Source organism: Peromyscus maniculatus, chromosome 21 (genome assembly GCF_049852395.1).
Source record: "Peromyscus maniculatus bairdii isolate BWxNUB_F1_BW_parent chromosome 21, HU_Pman_BW_mat_3.1, whole genome shotgun sequence".
NCBI lineage: Eukaryota > Metazoa > Chordata > Mammalia > Rodentia > Cricetidae > Peromyscus > Peromyscus maniculatus.
The window spans coordinates 55491903-55502441 of record NC_134872.1 but is presented as its reverse complement, the minus strand read 5'-3'; positions in this window follow the sequence as shown (position 1 = coordinate 55502441).

The following is a 10539-nucleotide window of genomic DNA, read 5'->3' as shown; positions in this document are numbered from 1 at the left end:
TTGTTGCTTCTCTGTGAGTTTATTCCTGTATCCAAATACAGATAACAGATGTGAGCAAGTATATACTAGATATTATTTACACCAGTGCCACACGTGGTGGGAATAAGCTGCCACTGCAGAGGTTATACTGCAATGTGTGTGTGTGTGTGTGTGTGTGTGTGTGTGTGTGTGTGTGTGTGAGAGAGAGAGAGAGAGAGAGAGAGAGACAGAGAGAGACAGAGAGAGAGACAGAGAGAGAGATCAATTTTCAGTATTTTAATTCAATGAATACTTGAGTTCCATCCTGAAGCAATTATTTTCTAAGCACACATTGGAGCTTTTTGTGTCTTTTCCAGATTTTAATATCTTTAAAGAGTCAAATGAACTCATGTGCTCTCTTGTAACACATACACTGAAAAGTATTTTATCTTTCGGTAGTCATTTGCAGCAAGTTCTTTCTGCCTTGGCACTCTTGGTATTGTGGTCTGGATAATTCTCTTTAGAAGAGCTACATGTTACATTGCATGGCAACTGGCAGGACATGTCACAGCATCCTGGGCTTTTACCCACTAGATGCCATAGCACTGGTTCCTTTAAAGATAAAAATCAAAATGCCTACATATGGTGACAAATATCTCCTTTGAGGAATGAAACATGTAGACACAAAGCACCCATTCTCACAGAAATTAAAATTTTAAATGGAAACTAAAATATTACTAACATTGGCAATGTGGTCAGTAATAACATGTCTGTGTCTTGTGAGAATAATTAGCTATTCAAAACTTTATTATATTGGTATATATTAGCTGAGGATATATTGATAATTCCAGAAAAATTAAACTTCATTTTCTACAATGAGTATATACATTACATTAAGGAAGAGATTAAATTATGATTTTAAAATGAATGTTTGTGATTTTTTTACGTAACCCATTCCTGAGTTATTACTACCACAATCTTCCTACTAGAGTAGAGAGATGAAATATGCCATCTGTATAGGGAACATCAGAATTCAGCTTGTTAGGAACTACCAAGAAGCTGAAGATGGTTAGAAGTTCTCCATACAAAAATGGAGCCATCTCCAATTTAAATCAGGCTGTCCTAGCAAGTCTGGGAGTCTACCCACCCTTTAGTGCTCCTTTGAGAGAAATCAAATCCCTTTCAACTATACATGGAAGCCACTGCCCTAGGTCTTCACTCAAGATGAAAAGGCTAGAAACTTGAAGAGGATACTTAGGAAATTGTTTATGTATTTTCTATTTATATCAGAATTTAAAAACTAAGCATAGATATCTGTGGTTGTAACCCCAGCATTGTGTGCAGAGTCAAGCAGTCGGAGATTTCTGGTGAGTTGCAGATTCAGCTAAAGACATTTCCTTGGGGAATAAGGAGATTACAGAGGAAGACATCTGATGTTGTTTGTTAGGTGTGCATGTGTGTGTCCATGCGCACACAACCACTCACTCATGCAGGTGCACACCACACACACACACACACACACACACACACACACACACACCACAAGCAAGTGAAAGTATAAAGGCTGAGTGTATGCTTGATATGTTAGGTAGAAGCAACTCATCAGAGGTTGAAAAAGAGGGAGACAAAGATTACTCTAAGATTTCTTGTCTGGGCACTCATCAAGTAAATTTTGTTATTTATTGAAAGCAGACAGTCACTGGAACAAATTTGAGTTAGATTACTCACTTAGTTCTTTGTATGTGAACCTGTAAAGATAGAAGCAATTTTAGAAGTAATTATGTGGAGAAGAAAGAAAAGCAGTGGTTGTATCGGTGAATTGGTAGGAGAGGAGAGCAGCTAGTTTCAGTCAATGTGTTGGTGATTTCTCATAGCATGGGGACTGTGTTTTTGTTCATTTGGGGTAGTAGAATGCACAGACATAGATGCAGGCTGCTAAGCTCACCCAGTGCAAAAGCCTTAGGATGTCTCTTCAAAATTTTCAATTGGGTCACTGAAGGGGGAACAATGAGAATAGCTAGGAGTGGAGATGGCAAAGATCTGGAATTATTAACTAGATTAAGTGCTGTGATGATATCTCTAAAAGCACAGAAAGTCACTTAGACGTGACCTGATTCACAAAGGTGATAAAATCCATTTTCATATTGATGCATGTAGCTTTGTACTGGGCATGACTCAAAAATAATTTGAATGTTCTGCTACTTTATGTGTTTTTTTTCTTGATTAGTCCAATTGTTCCCAACTCTCTTATCTAAAAACAATTGGACTCTCTCATCTTATTGTTTTTTCCATGCTATTCTATAAACCTGTGTAAATTCTATTCTCTACCAAACTCCTTGACAACTAACCTAGATTTAGTTTCTAATTTCCAACTCTTACACACAGTTGTTCACCTGCATTTACCAATATTTATCTTCTGTTCCCATTGAGCACAAGACCCAGTACAACCTAGTTACTAATTAAAGCATGTGAATTTTTTTTTTTAAAAAAGGATGGTTTCTATAAATCTAAAAGTGAAAAAAAATCAAGTTAAAAGATAAGTTTAACCAGCCACAAATCTATAAATCATCTATACCAAGAAAAATGAAAAAAAATAATTTGTAAACCATAAACTAGAATACATATGGATATTATCATTTCATGTGATTGCACACAGTGCCCTGAAGTGGAAAATTATTATAAACTACACTTTATAGTCCCAAAAAAATATAGGGCATACTTACAAGATACACAGCACTCAGTAGGAACACTGACCTTCAACTGACTGCCTCAGTTGCTCTATTCCCTTGAAAATGCACATTCTGAAAACCTCCTCTGGGGGGAGCTTCCTGTGAAGCCTGTTGTTTTCATGGTTTAAGAATTTTCAAAAATGGTTTGATTTTTTTCACATAAAATGCCTACATAATCCATTAATTGTTGATAACTGAACATTGATATCACTAATTTTAACTTGAGATTATTTTCTCTTTATAGCTGTAGTAACTTTTTGTTCATATAATTTGAATCCCTGTAAATAGAGGTATAAATATCCAGATTTTTCAGCTCCTCTTATTTTTAATGTTTCTAATTCAAATAGGATGACATCATTTTGTCACTCCTTGTCCCTCTTCCAGCCCCTACCAGCTACCTTCACTTGCACCTTCCCATCCCCCACGTTGAAGTTCACAGCCTCTTTTCCTTTAATTACATTAGTTACACACACACACACACACACACACACACACACACACACACACACACACACACAGGTGTATGTATATGTGTGTGCATGAATATATATAAATACAAATTGCTGGGTGCATTTTGTCATTTGTGTGCACAAGCTTTCAAGGCTGACTACTTTGCCTTCACTTTCTCTTAGTAAATATTTTAATGTTATAAAATGGCTTAAATTGCTAATAATATTCTCTGCTTGAAATATTATTTGTCATACCTTAAAATGGGCCCTCCAAGTTTCTTTGAACTAATGCTGGCATATGATATCATTTTCCATTCACTTACTAAGGATTTATCCTTGTTTTAGTAGTTGTGATGTGTTTTTCACATCTAGTTGAGGGGTCATATCATTAATTAAGTTCATTTAGTAGGTACTGTACATAATTTTGCTTATATGTATATAACATATTAGTTCTTTTTATGACTATGTTTTAATTAATTGTTTACTTTAAATTTATTTTGTTTCTTTTATCGACTTATGAAACACAACACATTGTGTTACTTTCAAGGATGTTCTGGTATTTGATGATGTGAGCTTTATCTTGTTTTTCTTTTTCTATTTCTTCCTGACAGTTGTACTGCCATTGATCTTAATCATATACAGTTATTTTCCTCTATATTCGATTTTTATTCCTCTGTCTTTGAAGATTTTATCCAAGACCTCAAATATATTAGCAGAGTACGGTATCATTCACACACACAACAGTGTTTGTTTTCTCTTTTCCTGTCTTTTTTCCTTTTTATGGAAGATGTGCCCTTATGGCACTACTTTTGTAAGTGTCCAAAAACATAAAAAAAGAAGACATTGTTTTAAAATTACACAAATTTTCATTTTAATAAATTCAACTGCTATGTATGTGTTATTTCATCTCTACAAAAAAAATACAGTTCTCACCTCAAAGGAAATGGGATAGTTTATTCTAGAGGCAAGTAAGAGTGACCATGGTCCAGGAGTACAGATTTAGATCACCCCAAATTCCATGTTCTGTGGGCTTACCATTTGAAGAGGTTTGTATGCAACAGAACAAAGTAGTAAGGTAATTGAGTATATCAGCAGAAACATTTCAGGAGGCAAAGCAGAGATATCAGATGGGACAGGCCTCAAATGCTGTTCTATGTCTGAGCAGTGGAAACTAGGTACTAACTTAAATGTGTTTCAAAGTATTTCACCAGGTAGTCATGAAGACATTAGATCAGACACATCAGTGTGAAAGCAATGGCTAACGCTAGGCTAGTAATGGCTCAAGATAGTTTTTCTACTAGGCTCTGAACCTGCAACATCCCAACCTCTCCCCTATCTTTGAAGACCTCTTCAATTTCCAGACCTGTAGAAGTTTTCTTAAAAGTTGCAGCTTCTTTCCTGGACCTGACCTTCACCTAATAAAATTAGACATAGAGACCCGACACAGTGGACACCAAGGGCGTTTGACACAAACTGCAGTGGAATACAACCCTCCTCCTAGAAGAGTGGAACCTCAGATCCAGAAAATAAAATCCTCTGGTATTTTAAAAGATGTGCAACCACTTAGAATATTTCAATGGTCCCCAAAATATTAGTCTTTAATCAGCAAGATCCACATTGTACGGCTAACTTTGAAGCTTGTGTTCTCAGACCCCTTGAGGATGAGAAACACTAGTTTAATCACAACACTGGGTTTCACTGAATGCTTTGCATGATGCTGATCACTGAATGCTTTGCACGATGCTGATGCATGCTGATGTCTGAGACCGTTGCTTCCATGTAACATCTGATAACTGATGATCTGAAGGAGGCATTGACCTGAAAGGAGCAAGAAGAGGAGGGAAGATAGGTTGTCTTTTGAAAAGAAAATACTTCTTGAATGTGTTATGGCCTTAATTCTTAAAGTCATGAGACAAAAATCAAATTATGATTTATGTCAATTGCCAAACTTATCATAGCACACTAAAACATAAATGTCAAAGGTTCTAAATTTTTCAGTTTAGAGTACTTCATAATTTATTAAGAATTCTCCCTCACTGGATCAGGAGGAGGCAGTGAAATCTAGCAAGGGACTCATAAACACAGTTTTTGGCCCTGGAATTTTCACTCTGTGATAACTGTGTTAAACTTTCCTGCAGTCCCATAATTTAAGGTACCCACAATAATATGGTAAATATTCAAGATTTAATTAGAACCTGGCATTGTATTACAATTCTGCTCCTGACAATAACAGTGACAACATCTAGCCCTTTGGCTTAGTATCCCAATCAGTTTTCTCTGTAGTGGTCATCTTCTCCTTTGTTTTCAGGGCTATACAATTAGTTTGCTGTTTGCATTAACTAAACCTTACTCCCATGTTTTTGATATGCTCAAACACAATGCAAAGCAACACTCAGAGAAACCTGTGAGGAAATTATTTGAACAAAATATTTTTGGTCATTAGTCCTACACAGGCACTCCTAGTCTGAGCTATGTGCTTAACTTTTTTCTTTGCTTTAATTTGATATGAATTGTTTACACTTCTCTTTTATGTTTACACTACTTGGTGTCACTTTCAAGTAAAACTTGGAATTCAGAGATTTTATGTAAAGGATGAAGGGGAGGCCACTCGAAGACATAAAATAACTGAAACATCTTTGAATATATTATCAGAACTTTAATAATAAGTATAATTATTTATAAAATTTAATAAAAGTATTTTGTAGCTTCGCTAGTTTTTAGCTTTCCTATTTCCAAAATAAAAGTATTTGTTTATAGCTTAAGCATCACTAATAGTTGCTATTTAATCTTTCACAGAGTAGGTTTTATTGAGACTGTGGGTGTGTTACTATAGTAGGATACTGACCAACTTGGCTGCTCTACAAATCCTCCATATTTACTCTACTCATCCCTCATGGCCTCAATGCTTACCTATCAGTACTTCATTATTCTTGCCGTGCCTTGCCTGTCTCAGATTGTTACTCTATTTTAAAAATAACTTTTAGGGGGGAAATCAACAATTGTATTTCTAAGTAATGTAAATCAGATTTTTGGGCCTCCTCCTTCACAAAAATACTTAAACAAGTCAAATTGGATAGGTCTATTTGTAAAAAGAATGTTTAGAAATTGGGAAACACCTTGAACTAGTGGTAGTTCACCAAGTAGTAGGAATAGCAGCTGGAAATAGAAGCAAACTAAATCAATTGCTTGATTGACTACCACTAGGTACTCATTTTATTTCTAAATAGTATAATGGGGAGTTTTTCTTACTTGGGGATGATCTAATTGGTTGGTTTCCTGTGACTGACAGAAATTTGGCTTCTTGTGGTTTGCTAAAATTTGACTGCTTTCTTATAAATTTTTAAAGGTTATTTTAAATATGCTTAAAGAGTTATTCTTACTTTTAAATTATGTGTATGAGTGTGTGTCTGTGTGTGAGCTTGCCCATGTGCTCATAGAGGCCAGGAGAAGGTTTCTAATTCTTAGGCACACCAGTCACAGGTAGTTGTGAGCAGCCTGATGTGGATGCTGGGAACGAAGCTAAGGTTCTCTGCAAGAGCAGTACTGGTCTTAACTACTATGCAAGTCTCCAGTCCATACTGTGAACATTTTAAAATGCTATGTTCAGTTTCAGTTCATGGTACGAAGGATGTGTCCAGGTCAGATTTAATGTAAAAGGTCCTTCTTAAGAAGAGCACTGACCTATGTGTTTTAATTGATGCAGCAAGATGACCTTCAGATCACTATAGACAGATAGTAAAGATGCATACTACCACTGTTCCAGAAAGATGTAGGGTGATAGAATGTAGGCTCCTCTGTCACTTTCCCAACACACACACACACACACACACACACACACACACACACACACACACACACCGCTCACAATTGCTTACATCCAAGTCATATTTTGGCAAGTAATATTTTTGAAATTTTATTTAAAGGAAAGAACTACTTTTTCTTTATAGTGACATCTCAGTGTCTGGGCTTTAAAATATCCTTGCATTTGTATCACTACTTTTGACTTTCCTTTGCTCGATGATTTATTTTAATTGTCCTCTGAATGGTTGCTTCCTCAGTGACTTACAGATCAGTAAGATCAGTCAAGAAGGTGTATCATATACTCAACAAGTGAAAGACAATATACAAGGGCCAGATCATACAGTCTTTCATGTTCAAGTTGTGGAGATGACAAAGTCAAGTTATCAAATATATCAGAATTCAAGAATTAAAATAGACCTTATTGCATTGATTTTGAGGTAATATAGATATTTTAATATTCTTTCTTTTCTTAAAAGACTATGTCCATCTTTGTAAATAAATTTCCTTTCCTTAGTCTTGTTTGATGCTCATGGCCTTTTAAGAAATGAGACATTAAAAAAACCCACAGTCCTTTTTATTTATGCTAGCCTGACAGGGAACTAAGAGATGTCCTTTTCACATTATGAACATTGATAAATTTGAAATAGAATACAATATAAAATAGCCAGGCGTTGGTGGCGCACGCCTTTAATCCCAGCACTCGGGAGGCAGAGCCAGGCGGATCTCTGTGAGTTCGAGGCCAGCCTAGGCTACCAAGTGAGCTCCAGGAAAGGCGCAAAGCTACACAGAGAAACCCTGTCTCGAAAAAACCAAAAAAAAAAAAAAAAAAAAAAAAAGAATACAATATAAAATATTTATTTATAGAGTTGTGTACCTTGAATTAGGCAACATTACTTACTAAACAAAATTGAAACCAAAAGCAACAGCGAAGTGGGTGAGGACTAAGTTGGTTCAATGTGTGGTGGAGGTGGAAAAAATAAAATTAATCCATGTAGGGACTCTTGGTTTTACACAGCATAAAAAATAGCCACAGCTCTTTGCAAGAAAGACCACTGGAAAACTCATTGTTTACAGTCTAGATGTAAGTAAGTGGTAGAGTGTTTGCCTATCATGTGTCAGGCTCCAGGTTTAATGCTCAGCATAAACAGAAAACAAAGAAAGAAAGAAAAACAAAAATACAAGAAAAGAGAAACAAAAAACAAAAACATTACTCAAGATGCTGACAAGTAAAATTAAAACTATAATATGTATATGCTAGAAAAATAAGAGTGCATGGATGTACACTTTGCAAGTGAGAGAAATGAGACCTTAAATCAGTCAAGCAGGAGACGTTAGCTGAACTGTCCCTCAAGGATGGCAACAGTGACCCAGGTTACAGGAGGAGCTGGGAAGTGATAGTAGTACCAACCCAGTACCACAGCAACCAAGTTCAAAGCCAGGAGTCAACAACAGAGTTCTAAGACAGTGAAGACTGCCTTGCCACTTCAAAGGAGCACACACTGGGCGTCACAGAGAACAAAGAAGACATAAGGAGACTCTAATGGGCACAGGGAGATCTGTGGGCTGGGTGCTCCAAATGGACTGTCCGTGACTAGGACACAGATTGTTCAAAACCTTTCACCCACAACACTTTATTTTAGCCCCACAGTTTACAGGGAAACAGGAGCAATGCTTAAAAAAAAAACAAGATTAATGAAACATTTCAAGGGAACATTGGAGATTTAGAATCGACTTTTAGGAAATCCACATTGTAACTTTCTTTTTATTAAAAAATATTAACTGTACATCATTTAAGCTACAGAGACTTAAGTAACAGCCTATAAGCTTGCATTAATTCTTTAAAGTCATGTCAATGAAGCTTTCTACAAACCAATTCTCTCAGTAGGTCATAGATTCCATGACCCTCTAAGATTCATTAACATTAGAGAATAGCTGAGTTGTAAGTCCCTTGCTTAGCATGCGGGAGACTGGGGTGCAGTACCCAGCATGAGAAAAGAAAATGCAAGCAGCTAAGTAATATGCCTCACGGATGAAATGTAACTATGTCTCATCCTCCAAAGTCAGGCAATCTACCTCTACACATTTCTTCTTCACGAATCCTCACTAAAAGTATAAATAGATATTTTTCTAATATTACTTTAAATAAGCACGCAATAGTTATTGTAATCTTAAAATTCGTAAATCTATAATCTTCAAAGGCACATTCTGGCTAGTGGCCCACTTACTCCAATGGGAACACACCTCTTAAGTCTATTTGGCCATGAACTTATGAATGAATTAATCCACCAGAGAATTCAGCACACTAATGATTCACTCACCTCCCAACAATGTCACCAGCTGCAGACCAATGAGCCTTTATATCAAAACCAAAAGTTTCCAAATACATGCCCTTTCTCACCAGTTTCTTTTATTTCATACATTAGAAAAAGACACAGAACCTGTCTTCCTGTATTGATTTTTGCCCTCTGAATAACAATCCATCCACTGAATAGGAAAAGAGATTGACTGAAGAATTCCAGTCTCCTGACAATTGTCTAACAAAGGTGCATATTTTCACATCTGATGTCTGATATTTATTTCAAATTTGAACACAGTGAAATATTTATTGAAGTCTGGAGTTTGCTAAAAGAATCACTTCCTAATAATATACTCATATGTATTTCTCATCACATCTTGGGTATCACATATCTATAAGGCAATATTGATAAGGACCACAAATAGGGTTGTGATAGAATAAGGATCTGCTTAGATGATGTGCTCAGAGGTACACAAAATGTGCTTTGCATAACTGCAGCATTTAAAACTACACATAATTTGTACAAAAATAGAAAACCTCAGTTTTGACCTTAAACTACTAAACTGAAATCTGCATTTTAATAACTTAGGTTATTCATATACACACCAGCATCTGCAGAATACTGCTTCAGTAACTCAGGGATGCATCCATCCACCAACAATTCTCCCTCTTCTCTTTCTACTCTCACATGCTATTGTTTTCTTCTTCCTCTTTCTCCCCTGTGTCTTTTCTTCTCCCTGTCTTTCCTCTCACATTTTTGTTACCAGTTTTCCAGTTTGAGTTTACTTATCTCTTAATTAACCTAAAATATCTATCCTGGGAGTTTTATTTTTCTGTTTTAAAGGCTTCATGGTTGGAGAATGTGAATGTTCTCTAAATTAAACGGCTATCAGAAGACACAAGAAATTCATACTGCTTTAAACTCCCTCGTGGAATTGTTCCTCCAGAAACCAGAAAGAATCTAACCTAAGCCTTGTTGGAAAGTGGACAATATCATATCAGATCCTTATCGATATCAGTCATCTGGTATCAGCATATCAGAGACCGGCTCTCCTCCACTGTGATCACATTTGGGCAGTAAGGGAAACTTTGCAATGTGAAAAACCAGCAGAAGTCACAGTTAAGGCTTTCCTTTTGGTTGTTTTGATAATTAAAGCTAATTAGGACAACACTTATTATAACATCCAATATTTCCTTCTAAGTATCTGTCCATGTTTCCTATCTATGTATATCTCAATATGCATTATCTCACTGGCTTACTACAGGCATATAGTGCTTTGAAGAATGTTTAACATGTTCCCCCTCC